The following is a 17,368-nucleotide window of genomic DNA, read 5'->3' on the forward strand; positions in this document are numbered from 1 at the left end:
TGGCCCACCCCCAATTTCCACGTGCGGCACGCACCGATTTGTGCCAACTTTCAACTACAACTTTTGACGCGATTTAATAAACCACGCCCTCCAAAAATTAAGGAATATATTGATGCTTCACCGTAACATTCCACTAGAGTTGACCGAATATGTAGAATACACTACCAAACGTGTATCTGGGTGTAAAAAATTCTCGCCACAAACAGTGTACAGACAGGGGCACGTACAGCAGTTTTATTAGTAAAAAAGCTATAACTAAACATTAGGACACACCAAGCAATTGTTTATTACCTCTAAGAGGTTATAAATTGGAAATGAGGTGAAGAAATACGAGTAATGCTCCCGAGTGTTCTGTTGCTGATCGTCGCCGATAGATGGCACACCGGCATGCTGCCCTGGTAAACACACCGCAAACGCAGCGCCGCAGAGCGGAGAGCATCTCAACTCACTGTGCTGGCAACAAGGCTGCTTCATGGAAAACGAATAAACGAATTTTTAACACTAAACTTTTAGGCGTGAGCCATTACACACTGTGTAAGGCATTGCACGCTGTGCTAATTCTTTGTCCAAGTATGCTGATGTGTTAACACCATTTTAATAGTTGATCGACATGCATACCTAAGAATTATGTGCCAGCTACACAGTCTATGGTTTCACCACATTCTTTAAGTTTTGTTATATTATCTTTTGTATTTGTGTAGAAGTTTATTGTTATCTGACCAGTTACACAACGACTCAAGTCCTTTTCATTTTTTACTTCTAGTATTTCTGGTGTCCTATCTGTAATTTCTATAATGCTGTCAGCAGCAAGTAACACAGTTCATCCTAGTGTGACCAACAGTGGGAAGTCATAATGGAAATGAGAAACAGTGTTTGGCCTGACACACTCTCTTGTTGATATATTGGTGATCTGAAAGGTGTTTCACCATATAATTAGGGCCACTTGAGATCTGGGATATCTCTGTACTCTGTCTGCTAGGTAAGACCAAATCATTCATTAATCACTAGTGTTTCAATTTTACCTTGAAGTATTTCATGATCAATCGTGTCAAATGCTTCACTGAGGTCTAGGAAAACATCTGTTACTTGTTCTCCTTTACCTAGAGCTGCTAAAACTACTTTTGTAAATTTTGCTATAGCTTCAACTGTTCACTCTCCAGACCTCAACCCAAATTGTTCTTTGCACCCAAGTTACCATTTATTAGAATAACCCGTAAGTCTGTTTTTCTTAATAGTTTCTATCATTTTTTTGAAAAGTAAGACAGCATAAAAGCTGGTCTGTTGTCGCCTGTGATTTCTGTATCACCTTTTTTATGCACGGGAAGGACTTTTGCTTACGTCAGGCAATTGGGGAGACAACCTGATGAGAACTCATTTATGATGTCTGTTAAGGGTGTTTTTGTGCTTCTAATGCTGGGGGACACCAAGAGATGAATACACTAAGCAGATTCAGAAGGATGTAGGTTGCAGTAGGTACTGGGAGATGAAGAAACTTGCACAGGATAGAGTAGCATGGAGAGCTGCATCAAACCAGTCTCAGGACTGAAGACCACAACAACAACAATGCAGTTCCTTAGTAGACACATTGGAAGTTGATCTACATCTGCGGAAACTTTATTCTTAAATGTCTGTACAATCGTACCGACTTCCTCCCCAGTGGCACTGTGTATGGGAAGTAATTATTTGTTGCTGTATGTTGCATTTTTGCTAGCTTCTCTTGCAGTCTGGCTGCTATATAGCTGAAGTTTTATGTTCCTCTGATTTCGCTTTGTGATACAAATTTCTTGGTTTGCTACATTCCAAATGGCTTTCCTTTTATTGGTTGAGTTGTGTAGCGTCTTATCATGTTGGATTCGTTTTGCTTCCTGCAGCAGTTTTCTGTATGTCCTTTCATATCTCAGAAAGAACTGTAAGAATGCTGGATCACTCTTATTTTGCTTAACAGATCTGAGATACAGGGTGACACACATAAAACTGGCCCCTACGCTGGAAGGAATACGAATGGAAAAAATCAACATACATCATCGCTTTCTTACATTTTTATTGTATAGTTTCGTTATTAACTATGTAATTAACAGTATAAGTAACAGATTTAATTTTATTAGTATAATAAACATATTTTAGAAAGGAATTTTAAGTCTGTGTTCAAAACGTTCTCCACCGACATCCGAGCAAAGTTGTGCACCTCAAAGTGTGTTAAGGAAAACACTTTTCAGTACTCTTTGAAGAATGTTCGAAATTTCTTCACATATGTCATTTTTTAATGTGTCAAGTGTTCTGGGACTGTTGCAGTAGGCTCTAGCCTTTAGAAACCACCAGGGGTAAAAGTCACACGGTGACAAGTCGGGAGAGCGGGGTGGCCACTAGCCCTTACTAATGGTCCTCTCTTCTGTAAAATCAGTATGTCTTTCCTTGATGAGTCTTAATGTCTTTTGATCAAGTCCTCGCTCTTCCAAGATGTTAAATAGGGTCCGTCGATCGGCCGAATCGTATGCCTTCTCGAAGTCGACGAACATACAGGTGATCGGAGAGCTTCGGGTTGCTCTATGTTTAGATAGCATCTTCGAATTGAAAATTTGTTCGACACGACAACACCCTGGTCTGAAACAGGCTTGATAGTCACCAGGTTTGTTTTCAAGCTGTTTTTGTGTTCTTTGAAGAAGGCACAGGGATAGACTTTTGTAGGTGACTTCAAGGAGAGAAATACCTACGTAGTTATTGAAATCTCTTCTGTCACCTTTCTTGTGTAACGGATGGATGAGTGCATATTTCCATTCTTCAGGTACCTTTTCCGTTTTCCGGATATCTAGTTCTGCAACTGTACTTATCTTCTCCAGATGTCCTATTATTCTTGAGTCAGAAGATGTGTCTACTTATTTTTTCTTTAGTAGGTGATAAAGACTCGGGGTTTACTTGTGCGGGAATCTCTTTGGGCCACCTCGATGTGGGCTCCTGGCAACTGAGTACCTCTGAGAAATATCGAGCCAATTCTCTACAATAATCTCGGTTGGTCAGAGCGAGTTCGCCGTCTGGTTTTCGGAAACATAAGTTCTGAGGGGTGGATCTACATCTACATCTACATCTATACTCCGCGAGCCACCTTACGGTGTGTGGCGGAGGGTACTTATTGTACCACTATCTGATCCCCCCTTCCCTGTTCCATTCACGAATTGTGCGTGGGAAGAACGACTGCTTGTAAGTCTCCGTATTTGCTCTAATTTCTCGGATCTTTTCGTTGTGATCATTACGCGAGATATATGTGGGCGGTAGTAATATGTTGCCCATCTCTTCCCGGAATGTGCTCTCTCGTAATTTCGATAATAAACCTCTCCGTATTGCGTAACGCCTTTCTTGAAGTGTCCGCCACTGGAGCTTGTTCAGCATCTCCGTAACGCTCTCGCGCTGACTAAATGTCCCCATGACGAATCGCGCTGCTTTTCGCTGGATCATGTCTATCTCTTCTATTAATCCAACCTGGTAAGGGTCCCATACTGATGAGCAATACTCAAGAATCGGACGAACAAGCGTTTTGTAAGCTACTTCTTTCGTCGATGAGTCACATTTTCCTAGAATTCTTCCTATGAATCTCAACCTGGCGCCTGCTTTTCCCACTATTTGTTTTATGTGATCATTCCACTTCAGATCGCTCCGGATAGTAACTCCTAAGTATTTTACGGTCGTTACCGCTTCCAATGATTTACCACCTATGGCATAATCGTACTGGAATGGATTTCTGCCCCTATGTATGCGCATTATATTACATTTATCTACGTTTAGGGAAAGCTGCCAGCTGTCGCACCATTCATTAATCCTCTGCAGGTCTTCCTGGAGTACGTACGAGTCTTCTGATGTTGCTACTTTCTTGTAGACAACCGTGTCATCTGCAAATAGCCTCACGGAGCTACCGATGTTGTCAACTAAGTCATTTATGTATATTGTAAACAATAAAGGTCCTATCACGCTTCCTTGCGGTACTCCCGAAATTACCTCTACATCTGCAGATTTTGAACCGTTAAGAATGACATGTTGTGTTCTTTCTTCTAGGAAATCCTGAATCCAATCACAAACCTGGTCCGATATTCCGTAAGCTCGTATTTTTTTCACTAAACGTAAGTGCGGAACCGTATCAAATGCCTTCCTGAAGTCCAGGAATACGGCATCAATCTGCTCGCCAGTGTCTACGGCACTGTGAATTTCTTGGACAAATAGGGCGAGCTGAGTTTCACATGATCTCTGTTTGCGGAATCCATGTTGGTTATGATGAAGGAGATTTGTATTATCTAAGAACGTCATAATACGAGAACATAAAACATGTTCCATTATTCTACAACAGATTGACGTAAGCGAAATAGGCCTATAATTATTCGCATCTGATTTATGACCCTTCTTGAAAATGGGAACGACCTGCGCTTTCTTCCAGTCGCTAGGTACTTTACATTCTTCCAGAGATCTACGATAAATTGCTGATAGAAAGGGGGCAAGTTCTTTAGCATAATCACTGTAGAATCTTACGGGTATCTCGTCTGGTCCGGATGCTTTTCCGCTACTAAGTGATAGCAGTTGTTTTTCAATTCCGATATCGTTTATTTCAATATTTTCCATTTTGGCGTCCGTGCGACGGCTGAAGTCAGGGACCGTGTTACGATTTTCCGCAGTGAAACAGTTTCGGAACACTGAATTCAGTATTTCTGCCTTTCTTCGGTCGTCCTCTGTTTCGGTGCCATCGTGGTCAACGAGTGACTGAATAGGGGATTTAGATACTCTTACCGATTTTACATATGACCAAAACTTTTTAGGGTTCTTGTTTAGATTGTTTGCCAATGTTTTATGTTCGAATTCGTTGAATGCTTCTCTCATTGCTCTCTTTACGCTCTTTTTCGCTTCGTTCAGCTTTTCGTTATCAGCTATGATTCGACTACTCTTAAACCTATGATGAAGCTTTCTTTGTTTCCGTAGTACCTTTCGTACATGATTGTTATACCACGGTGGATCTTTCCCCTCGCTTTGGACCTTAGTCGGTACGAACTTATCTAAGGCGTACTGGACGATGATTCTGAATTTTTTCCATTTTTGTTCCACATCCTCTTCCTCAGAAATGAACGTTTGATGGTGGTCACTCAGATATTCTGCGATTTGTGCCCTATCACTCTTGTTAAGCAAATATATTTTCCTTCCTTTCTTGGCATTTCTTATTACACTTGTAGTCATTGATGCAACCACTGACTTATGATCACTGATACCCTCTTCTACATTCACGGAGTCGAAAAGTTCCGGTCTATTTGTTGCTATGAGGTCTAAAACGTTAGCTTCACGAGTTGGTTCTCTAACTATCTGCTCGAAGTAATTCTCGGACAAGGCAGTCAGGATAATGTCACAAGAGTCTCTGTCCCTGGCTCCAGTTCTGATTGTGTGACTATCCCATTCTATACCTGGTAGATTGAAGTCTCCCCCTATTACAATAGTATGATCACGAAACTTCTTCACGACGTTCTGCAGGTTCTCTCTGAGGCGCTCAACTACTACGGTTGCTGATGCAGGTGGTCTATAGAAGCATCCGACTATCATATCTGACCCACCTTTGATACTTAACTTAACCCAGATTATTTCACATTCGCATTCGCTAATAACTTCACTGGATATTATTGAATTCTTTACTGCTATAAATACTCCTCCACCATTGGCGTTTATCCTATCCTTGCGGTATATATTCCATTCTGTGTCTAGGATTTCGTTACTGTTCACTTCCGGTTTTAACCAACTTTCCGTTCCTAATACTATATGCGCACTATTTCCTTCAATAAGCGATACTAATTCAGGAACCTTGCCCTGGATACTCCTGCAGTTTACCAATATTACGTTAACTTTTCCTGTTTTTGGTCTCTGAGGACGGACGTTCTTTATCAACGATGCTGATGTTCTCTCTGGTAAGCCGTCAGGTATTTTATCGTTTCGCCCAATGGGGGGTCCCTCTAACCTAAAAAAACCCCCGTGTGCACGCCACACGTACTCTGCTACCCTAGTAGCTGCTTCCGGTGTGTAGTGCACCTCAAATCCTCCCTGCGAACGTCCTGTAAAAGTCTCGAGTATTGTGACCTCAGAAGTGTTTCTCTGTCGAGTCCAACTGGTCCTTCGTGTGCCTGCTCTTTGTTTGTCTGATAATTTTTGGGGCTTTCTTTCTGGTCTGAAGATAATGTTGTTGAGTCTCCAGTGACTTCTTAGAGTTATATTTCTGGAAAGCACTCTTTCGTTCTTCCAGTACTTCTTCACATGCCGAGTCCCACAACAGATGTTTCGTATTCTTCTTCAACGGTACTAGCTCTTTGGCTCTCTCGATTATCTAGTGCCTGGCTTTTCATTTTCCCATTCTTCTTTTACGTTGCTTTCTTTGATCTTTTTTGGTGTCGAATTTTTGAAGATAAGTTTTTTTGTGGTGGATTCTTTTCAGAGTAAATTTCACTTTGATCTGCCCTAGATAGTGGTCAGAGTCAATGTCGGCTCCACTTCGGACTTGCACGTCCTGAATTTCCTTCTGTGAAGGGTGTGTGATGGCCACGTGGTCGATCTGATATTATATGAAAGACTCTACAGCAGATCTCCATCTCTGGAAATCAAAAGCTCTATATCATGAGAAAAAAATAGATAATTCTAATAATAAAATAAAAACAATTTCGAGCATTGTAAAAAAAGAAACAGGAAGAGATACAACAAGCAAAGAAGATGTAAATAAAATCAGATATGTAGGTACCCTAGTAGATAACCCCAAAACGGTGGCTGATATTTTTAATAAACACTTCCTACCAGTAACTCAACAGATTGGTTGAAAGCCCAATGTTGATAAAGCTGTAACTCTTTGTCAAGCAGTATATTCAAACACAATTTCAGAAATTCACCTTAATCCTATCACTGTAGAAGAAATTCAAAAACTTATCATGTCTCTAAAAACAAACTCTGCAGGGGTTGATAATATATCTAGTAATTTATTGAAATCTTCTTGTGTGTGGATAAGGGACATTCTCTGTCATTTTCAATGCTTCCCTGCAGAAAGGTGTTGTTCCCAGTAGACTTAAGTATGCCATTGTGAAGCCCCTGTACAAAAATGGCGATAAAACTGAACCAACTAACTATCGACCTATCTCTTTGCTTACAGCTTTCTCCATAATTCTAGAAAAGCTGATACATGTAAGAATTACTGATCATCTCATGAAGAATGGAGTTCTCAGCAAGAGCCAATTTGGCTCTCAAAAGGGCCATTCAACAGAAGACGCAGTCCCTGCACTTGTAAATGAAGTCCTAGAAACCCTTAATGAAAAAATGCTTGCACTTGGTGTCTTCTGTGATTTATTCAAAGTGTTTGACCGTGTTGATCACCAGATTCTCTTGCAAAAAGCAAAATTAGTAGGAATAAGTGGTGTTGCAGCCAATTGGCTACAGTAATACCTCCGAGACAGAAAACAAAAAGCTGTCTCGAGTAGCTCGGGTGGATTATGTGATGTTTCCTCACATTCTGAATGGAGTTCCATTACATGTGGAGTGCCTCAGGGCTCAGTTCTTGGACCACTATTATTCCTGATTTTTATAAATGATCTACCATCACGTACAAGCCTGCAGTGTAAATTTACATTATTTGCTGACGACACCACAATTTTTATGAGCAGTAGAACAGACAGTAATCTTGAGGAACTCATTAATCACATACTCTCAGATGTGTTTAAATGGTTCAAGGTGAATGTTCTCTCATTAAATTCCAATAAGACCAGCTTTATTCAGTTCTGCATAAGAACAGAAAACGAGAGAAAGATAAGCGTGACATGTGGTAATCAGCCAATAGGAAGAATGGAGACAACAAAATTTCTTGGAGTGCACATTGGCAAGAAAATGAACTGGTCTGCACATATTATTGATCTCTGTAAGAGGCTGAGCTCTGCTACCTATGCTTTACGGGTTGTCACTACATGTGTTGAACCTAACAGTGCAAAAATGGCATACTATGCCTATTTTCATTCTCTCATTGAGTACGGAATTATTTTTTGGGGCAACCAGCTGTTAGCAAGGAAAATGTTCATTGCACAGAAGCGAGCTTTAAGAATTATATGTGGATTGCGCCCAAGAGACTCGTGTAGAAATAGTTTTCGTAAACTTAAAATATACACAACTAAATGCCAATATATTTTTTCTCTAATGTGTCTTGTTTGTAAAAATATAGAGATATTTCAACCAAACAGTAATTATCACGAGCATAACACACGGAGGAACAATGACATACACAGTGAGCATAGAAATTTGAGCTTGGCGCAAAAGGGTGTCCACTACACTGGAACAAAACTCTTCAATGCTGTTCCTTCTGAAATAAAGACAGAGATTAATAACAAGAGTAAGTTTAAGAAAGCACTAAAATATTTCTGCTAGAAAAAGCTTTTTACAGTCTAGATGAATTATTAACTAAATAAATTGTAAAATGTTAATATTATATAATACAAGTCGACATAATGCCACTAAGAGTGTTATTTAACTTGAGCTCTGTATCTGTTTTCTGTAGTGCTTTAATGTATTTTCTTTTTCCTGTATTGCTGCTCAAACAATTCACTGTATAAATTTTTATATAATCATGTACTCAAATATCTGTATATGCTATAAGATTATCATATTGTACATGTGAAAAACTGACTCATTCCACGTCCTACGGAACACGAAATAAATCAAATCAAATCAAATCCAAGTCTTCGGTTTTCGAGGATGTTTCCTCAGGGAGGTGGATATTATTTTCGGATTCTTCTGTTGGCACAGTTTAATGAGTCTCATGCCATTGTGGTTGACGAATTTATGGGCCAGGAAGTTGCCTGCAGTCTTTTGGTATTCCTTTTCTCTGCCAATCTGGGCACTGAAGCCGCCTAGTAATATGTTTGTGTCTTCAGAATGAGATTTTCACTCTGCAGCAGAGTGTGCGCTGATACGACACTTCCTGGCAGATTAAAACTGTGTACCGGACACAGACTCGAACTCGGGACCTTTGCCTTTCGCGGGCAAGTGCTCTACAAGTAGAGCTACCCAAGTTTCATCATTGTGTCTTCTTTGGGGACTATTGCTATAATCTTCTCGAATTTACACTAGAACTGCTTTACCTTCTGCAGACCTCTCTTATTTTCAATGTTCGCTGTTGCATGTACATTAATTAGTGTATATTTTTTGTTTGGACCCTGTATGCGCATTGTCATTAGTCTATTACTTATGGGGGTGACTTCTTTAATCGAATCAACTATGCTCTTGTGAGCTCCCTTGCACGACCTATCGCAGGCATCAAGACATCTGCTCTTACCACCCAACCCAACTGTCACAGAGGTTTTCTCCCTTGGCTCTTCCCTTGGCACTTTTTTCCCTCTGTCCTTTAAACCGCTGCCCTCCGTTCGACTTTAACTCAATCTATCTGCAGATGAGCTCGTATTAATGGTTAACCTCAACCAGACGTACGCGAACATTGCAGAACCCACATGCTGCGACACCTCACTCTAGTGATTACTAACCCTTATGCAGAGATGGCAGTGGACCTTTTTTTTTTACCATCAAGACGGTTTGGGCACGGAGGGTCTCCACATTTGAAAAAAATCGTATGGGACCTGTGCAGTTGCAATGTACCCGGTCACCGAGGAATAGAGGAAGGGGTGGAAGTGAGCAGCGTGGAGGATGGAGAAGTGGACTTAGTAGAGGTGGACAAGCGGTAAATGGCAGAGGGAGTCCAAGACCCACCTAAGAGAGCTCCCGTTTAATTTAAGTGCAACAAATACGTATGCAGAGGTGGAATGTTCAGTGACAGGATCCATAGAATCTAAAAAGTAAGATTTTTGTTGGACACAGGGGCGCAAGTGTCGGTGGCTACTAAGAGTTTAATGGGATGATGGAAGTTAGACCCACCACATTATAGGTTGCGTGGAGTGGGGGATAAGGAGGTCACGCCTTTGGGGTCAGTGACAGTTGACTTTCGCGTAGGGAAGGCCAATTTGATGCATGCACGGAGGTAGTACCGTGGGTAAGTGAGGTTTGGTTGGTCGGCTGGTTTGGGGAAGGAGACCACACAGCGTGGTCATCGGTCTCATCGGATTAGGGAAGGATGGGGAAGGAAGTCGGCCGTGCCCTTTCAGAGGAACCATCCCGGCATTTGCCTGGAGTGATTTAGGGAAATCGCGGAAAACCTAAATCATGATGGCCGGACGCGGGATTGAACCGTCAACCTCCCGAATGCGAGTCCAGTGTCTAACCACTGCGCCAACCTGCTCGGTGGTAAGCGAGGGCTACGACATGATCCTAGAAGTAGATTTCTTGCATCAACGTCATTCCAAAATTGACCTTCCACAATGAACTGTGGCATTTGGTGAAATGCTATTTCAGCTAGGGGAAACTGTTGTCGACGCAGAGCTGTCACGCGAGCCGTTCAACGTAATGAACAAACCAATTGAACTACGTACCTAAGCATTAAGGCTTAATTCACATGAGTGTGTGTCTGGTGGCACCGGGAAGTCGGTTTGGGTAGGTGTGGAGTCGAATCTACCTGTGGGTAGAGTATGTGTTATTGAACCATTGGAGGATGATGAAGTTTTGGGTCCATTGGGTTGTTTTGTGCAACATAGTGTTGTACGCATACAGGAGGGGAACGACGGGCGAGTAGTCCACGTGAACGTGGATCATTTCATCGCTGTAGACGCGAATTTGTGAAAAGTCTGGATGTATCAGATGACGAAGACTGGTGTTCGAGAGGTAGGCGAAGCGATCAGCCACTAACTGCTGGTAGACTGCATTGCGCAACAAAATAAAGCATTTTAAAAGTAGGAGGAAAAGAGCATATGGAAGAATTGCTGTGGAAATTTAAGGATTTGTTTTTTCTGCGAGGGCCGTCACCAGCAACTCCATTAGTTCAACAATGGATACCAACAGGGAACGAACGAAGCACCTGTTTATCATAAACCATACAGAATACCGAGGCATCTGCAGCCGATTGTGGAGGATTTCATTGATCAGCAGCTTGCGGACGGTATTGTAGAGCATAGTAATAGCTGCTGGGGAGCCAGCACTGTCGTTGTGCCAAAAAAATCTGCGGATGCAACTAAGAAATACAGGTTCTATTGTGGCTACCGATAACACAATAATAAGACAGTAATGGACGCATACCCCATTCCAAACATATCAGAGACTTTGGTTCACTTACGACAGTGCCGCTGCTTTTCTGTGATGGATTTGACAAGTGTTTATCATCAGTTAGATGTGGCTCCAGAGAATCGTCCAAAAACTGCTTTCTCTACACCTGGAGGCCATTACCAGTACATCAGAATGCCATTCGGTTTGAAAACACTCCAGCAACGTTCCAGAGGTTGCTAGACAGTGTGTTGAGGTGTTTGAAACCACGGCAGTGTCTTGTCTATTTGGATGACATTACACTGTTTTCAAGTAGTATGGAGCAACATAGACAGCGGTTGAGGGAACTCTTTATGAGGTTTGAAATATTTGGGTCATATCATCAGTAAGGATGGAGTGCAAACAGATCTGAGGTTGGTAAAGGCTGTAAGGGATTTTCGGGAACCGAAAACAGTTAAGGAAGTGCAGTCATTCATCGGAATTTTCAATTTCTATCGAAAGTTCGTGAAGGGTTTTGCGGATTTAACACAGCTGTTGACGTGATTGTTACGGAAGGGTGTGAAATTTGAGTGGACAGAAGTGTGTCAGAAAGTGTTTGACAAACTGAAAGAAGTGTTAATATCAAGTCCGGTTCTTATGCTTCCAGATCTTGAAAAGGAATTTATTCTACCATGTGATGCATCGAATCAAGCATTAGGGTGCGTTCTTAGTCAGGAAATTGATGGGAAAGAACATCCGGTAGCCGAGTGCATCTAGGCAGTTGTATGCAGCAGAGAGGAATTACTCAACAACAGAGAGGGAGATGGCTAGCTTAATCTATGGAATCAAATATTTTAAATGTTATTTATATGGGAGAAGATTTCGGGTAGTGACAGATCATGCTGCGTTGAAGCGGTTGTTGGGGTGGAAGGACCTGTCCACTAGACTCGCCAGATGGGCTGTGAGGCTTATGTAAAATGTATCAGACACAGCCGCAGTTTAATGTGTACAACGGTCTTCCGTGCAGGGAAACGAATTTAGGACCAAGGGTAGCAGTGCCAGCAAAACTGAGACATGAGGCTTTAAAGGAAACACATGATCACATGTTATCTGGTCATGGCGGGTGTTGAGTGACGAATAGGAGAGTGGTCGAGAGGTATTGGTGGAGAGGTAGAAAAGTAGATGTGGAACAGAATGTCAAGAATTGTATACTATGTGCGCAGAGAGCAGATTTGAGTCAGAAACAGATACAGCTACAACGATTGCTGGATGCGACATGTCCATTCTCTGTGTTGGGGTTTGATGTCTTAGGACCTTTCAGGTGAACACCGTTGGGGAACAGATTCGTTCTGACAATAATAGACCATTTTGGAGGTATGTGGAGATAGTGGCTATGCAAATCAACAGGCAGCAATGGTCGCGCAAGTGTTAGTAAAAAAATTGATTTTGAAGTTTGGTGTACCAGAGACAATAATTACTGACCAAGGGACCAACTTCATGTCGGATTTAATGAAGGAACTGTGTAAATTATTGAACGTAAGGAAATTGAGGACGAGAGCATTGCATCCACAGGCCAACGGAAGGACAGAACAGGTACACAGAACAATCGGGAAGCTGCTGAGTTTTTATGTGGTTTTTCCATCACAACCAATGGGATGAATATTTGAAGCATATTGTATGTGCATAGAATGCAGAAGTCCATATAAATATTGGTTTGTCTCCGCATGAGGTAGTGTACAGGCCTTCACCGTTTGATTTAGTGTGGCTACAGACAGGAAGGACCAGTGAATCTGTACGTCAATTTGCAAGGACAATTTGGGATGTTTGGAAACGGGTAAAAAAGGCAAATGCAAAGGCTTTGGAAAGGCAGGAAGACGCAGTAAGGCGGAAAGGAAGATTACTGCAGTATAGAGTGGGCAATAGGTTATGCTGTCCAGCCCCTACACACAAAAAGCTGAACCAGTTTTCGATTTAGTCAACCCAGTCATTTCTCTTCACTTTAGTATTATTGTAGACAGCTTCCTACCCTGTCAAAAATTTCTGCTTCTTCTTTGCTGTACAATAAGTCCGTAATAACCGAATAGTCTGAAAACAAGATGTAACTTGATAATTCAATCGCATTTCAAAACCACTTCCGTTTACGCGGGATCCAAAATAGATTGTGGAATTGGAAAACTGGAAATTAGGGGCGGATTTCCAGACTCGAGTTTGAAGTGTTACATGACTGCCCAGAAGTGGTACTGGTAAAACACTTAACGAAATCCGGTTTTGGGAGCCCCATGTAAATGGGGTGATGGAGGTTACAGTAAAACTGATCCGACATGGGGGAAGAACAGTTTAGATTTCAGAGAAATGTAGGAACGTGCATGGCAACACCGCCTCTACGACTTATCTTGGAAGATGATAGGCTAAGGACAGACAAACCTACGTTTGTAACATTGGTAGACATAGTGAAAGCTTTTGACAATGTTTACTGGAATACACTCTTTGAAACTCAGAAAGTGACAGGGTAAAATATAGCAAGTGAAAGGCTGTTAACAAGTTCAGAAAACGTACTCAGTTATGTGTCGAGAGGCATGGAAGGGTAGCAGTGGTTGAGAAGGGAGTGAGACAAGGCGCGCGGAGCGGCCGCGTGGTCAGAGGCGCCACGTCACGGGTTGCGCGGCCCCTCCCACCAGAGGTGCGAGTCCTCCCCCGGGCATGGGTGTGTGTGTTGTTCTTAGCATAAGTTAGTTTAAGTAGTTTGTAAGTCCAGGGACCGACGACCTCAGCAGTTTGGTCCCTGAGTAATTCACACACTTTTGAACATGTGGAGTGAGACAGGGTTGTAGTCTAACGCTGATGTTCTTCAGTCTATACACTGAAGCAGCAGTAAAGGAAAACAATAAATATTAGGGGTAGGAATTAAAGTTCAGGGAGAAGAAATGAAAACTTTGTAGTATGCCAGTGACATTGTATTTCTGTGAGAGACAGCGGAGCATTTAGAAGAATAGTTGAACGGAATGGACAGCGTCTTGAAAGGAGGATATAAGCTGAACATCAACAAAAGCATGACAACGATAATGGGATATGGTCGAATTAGATCAGGTGATCCTGAGGGATTTAGATACAGAAACGAAACACTTAAAATAACAGAAGAATTTTGCTATTTGCGCAGTAAAATAATTTGTGATGGCCAAAACAGAGAGAATATAAAATGTACACTGGCAATGGCAAGCAAACGTCTTCTGGAGGAGAGAAATTTGTTAACATTGAATGTGTTTCTCCCTTACTGTCTGCACCCGTCCTGTCCGCCTCTCCCCCACCCTCACCGACCTCGGCGTCACCATTGACCGTCACCTCACCTGGATCCCTCATCTCCGCTCCATCCAATCCAAAGCCCACAATGGCCTCCGACTCCTCAAACTCCTCTCTGGCTGGACATGGGGGTTGCCCCCTCTACCATCCTCCACACCTACAAATCCTTAATCCGTCCCATCTGCTGTTATGCCAGTACCGCCCGGGTGTCTGCCCCCTGCAAATTCTATAAGTCCCTCCAGATCCTCGAGCGTCATGTACTCCGCCTTGCCTTCCGTATACGCCTCCCGTCTCCCACGCAGATCCTCTATGATCTCATTCCTTTCCCCCATCTGCTCCTCTTCCTCGAACATATCCGCATCCTCTACACCTCCCGCCGCCTCGATCCCCCTCACCCCCTGGTTGCTCTTCTCCTCTCCCGCCCCCTGCCACGTCTTCCCTGTTGTGTCCCCCCTACCATCCACCTCTACACCCTACATCTCCTTTCCCAAGGTGGCTTCCATCAACTCCCCCTCCCGGATGATGCCCTTTCTCCCTCCATTTATCCCTCCTATCAACTCTGATCCTCACTCCCCCTCCTTTCCTCTGTCCTTTTCCCGGGCTCCCTCTCCCCCCCCCTTCCATCCTCTTTTTTCCCCACCTCCCCTCTCTCTGCCCCCTTCCCTCCTCTGCCTTTTCCTATTCCCTCTCGCGTCTGCACTGCCCCCCCCCCCCTTATGAGTCCTCTCCCTCCTTTGGTTCCCCCCCTTTCGTTTCTCCTCTCTTCCCTCCTTGTCCCCCCCCCCCCCCGCCATCTGCCCTCGGCTATGGTGTTTTATCTTTGTGCCGACATTTTAATACAGTGTTTACAGTGAGTTTTCAGTGTTGTGTCTTCTCCGAAGTGTTGTGAATGGCCATCATACTGTTGCTGGGTGTGATTTTTTTATCTCTTGTGAACAGAAACCAGACTGTCGCCTTATGTTTTAATTGTCTGTCTACTATGTTCCCTGTCTGCTTCCTGTGTATTTTATTAGCTTTGCCAACCCTTTGCTTTTTGTTTTAACTTTCCACAATTTTCCGCGGTTTACAATTTCAGTCACCGATTTATCGCCTGCTTTTATTGTTTCTTATCTTCTTTCTTACATTTTAAACAGAGCAGCGTACTAAGCTGCTGCCAGCCCGCCCCCTTTGGGGGGAATCGAAATACAATAAAGGAAAAAAAATAAATTAGATGTAGTAGTAGTAGTAATAGCAAATGCACAAGTTGCATTTCTATCAGTTGTCTTTAGCCAGAAATACCCAAACAACAGCAAATTAAGACACACAGACTATTAGTTGAATCAAATAATCCGTACACTCCTGCTGCAGGCGATTTTTAAAAATCGCTGCTCAGATGTACTGGAATCGATTAACAATTGTTTCACTTAACTGGTCACAAAGAGATCTACACAAATATGAAAACTTATCTGGGAACTACAGAAACTGTGGCAGCAGAAGTGAAGAGGCATATAAAGTTTCCACTTTAACACAATAAGTACCGAGTCACATAGCAAGGCCGGATGAAATTTGTGGATGAAGTTCTGTTCCCATCCTAAGTATAGCACTTAAAGACACTGTCAACTTGAATTAGAATCACAAAATTATTCAACTATATGTTATATACAACGCTGTTGAATGCAATTCGACATAAAGTACAAGGTGTACAGCTTTGCTTCCGCCATTTGAACTTAATTCAGAGTTAACACCATCTAAACTCTCACTTGCCGCCATTTTTAATGAACATTCAATCTGTTTCGCCACCACTGTTAACAGATGTTGATATTAAACTCTGCCAATCCTATGGGTTGCAAAGCTTAGTGTTCAAAATTCGTTTATTCTTTTTCCTCGAGGCAGCCGTGTTGCCAGCACAGTGAGTTGAGACGCTCTTCGCTTTGCGGCGCTGCAGTTGTGGTGTGCCATCTATCGGCGACGACGAGCGACACTGCGTTCGTGAGCATCTCTCATTTCCAGTTTAGAACTTTGACAGGAAACTCTTAGAGGTAATAAACAACTGCTTCGCGAACCAAATGTTTACTAATAGCTTTTTTACTAATAAAATTGTTGTACCTGCCCCTGTCTGTATAATGTTAGTGGCGAGAATTTTTCATACCCAGGTACAAGTTTGGTAATGTATTCTACATATGTGGTCAACGCTGATGTTAGTGCATAGATCAGCAAAATTTCTACCATTTAATTTTTGAAAGGTGTGGTTAACAAAATCACACTCTATGTTGTATCTGAAATTCGTCTAATTGGACTTCAGTTTGCTTATCTGTATTATTCCTGTAGTTCTCTGTAGTTTATACCAATATAGCAGCTCGCTGTACGTATCTCAACATTGCTATGAGATCAACTTTAAGGTGCTGATTATCTCTCGCAGTTAACGTTCACCGGCATATCTCATACATACCTCGTAATCGTAGTCTAAGGCGCTGCACTCATGCACCGTGCGGCTGGTCCCGGCGGAGGTTCGAGTCCCGACTCTGGCATGGGTGTGTGTGTTTGTCTTTAGGATAATTTAGGTTAAGTAGGGTGGAAACTTTGGGACTGACGACCTTAGCAGTTAAGTCCCATAAGATTTCACACACATTTGGAAATCTTAGTGCTTCCTTTCTCGCACAACCACAAATGAACAAAATTCATCCTTAGGTTAAATGAGTTTTATTTGTTTGTTTGCTTGTGCATAACTGTAGAGTTGCTCTATTTGAATCTTAATCACATTTTGATGTGTAATTGATTTGGGAAACAGTTCTAAGAATGAACATCCTTTAATTGGTCTTATGATAGGTACGTTGCGCGACTAAGGCTGGAGAAGACGGCACGAGGTATAATGGCGGAAAAAACAATTGGCCAGCTGCACGTAGTGCACCGGAGAGACGCGAGAGGGCAGGAGTTGCTGGCCGCAGTACCAACTGCCGCAGACAGATGGCAGGTCGAGTCGCTGCCGTCAGTG

The sequence above is a fragment of the Schistocerca nitens genome, chromosome 11 (assembly GCF_023898315.1).
Source record: "Schistocerca nitens isolate TAMUIC-IGC-003100 chromosome 11, iqSchNite1.1, whole genome shotgun sequence".
In the NCBI taxonomy this organism is placed as follows: Eukaryota; Metazoa; Arthropoda; class Insecta; order Orthoptera; family Acrididae; genus Schistocerca; species Schistocerca nitens.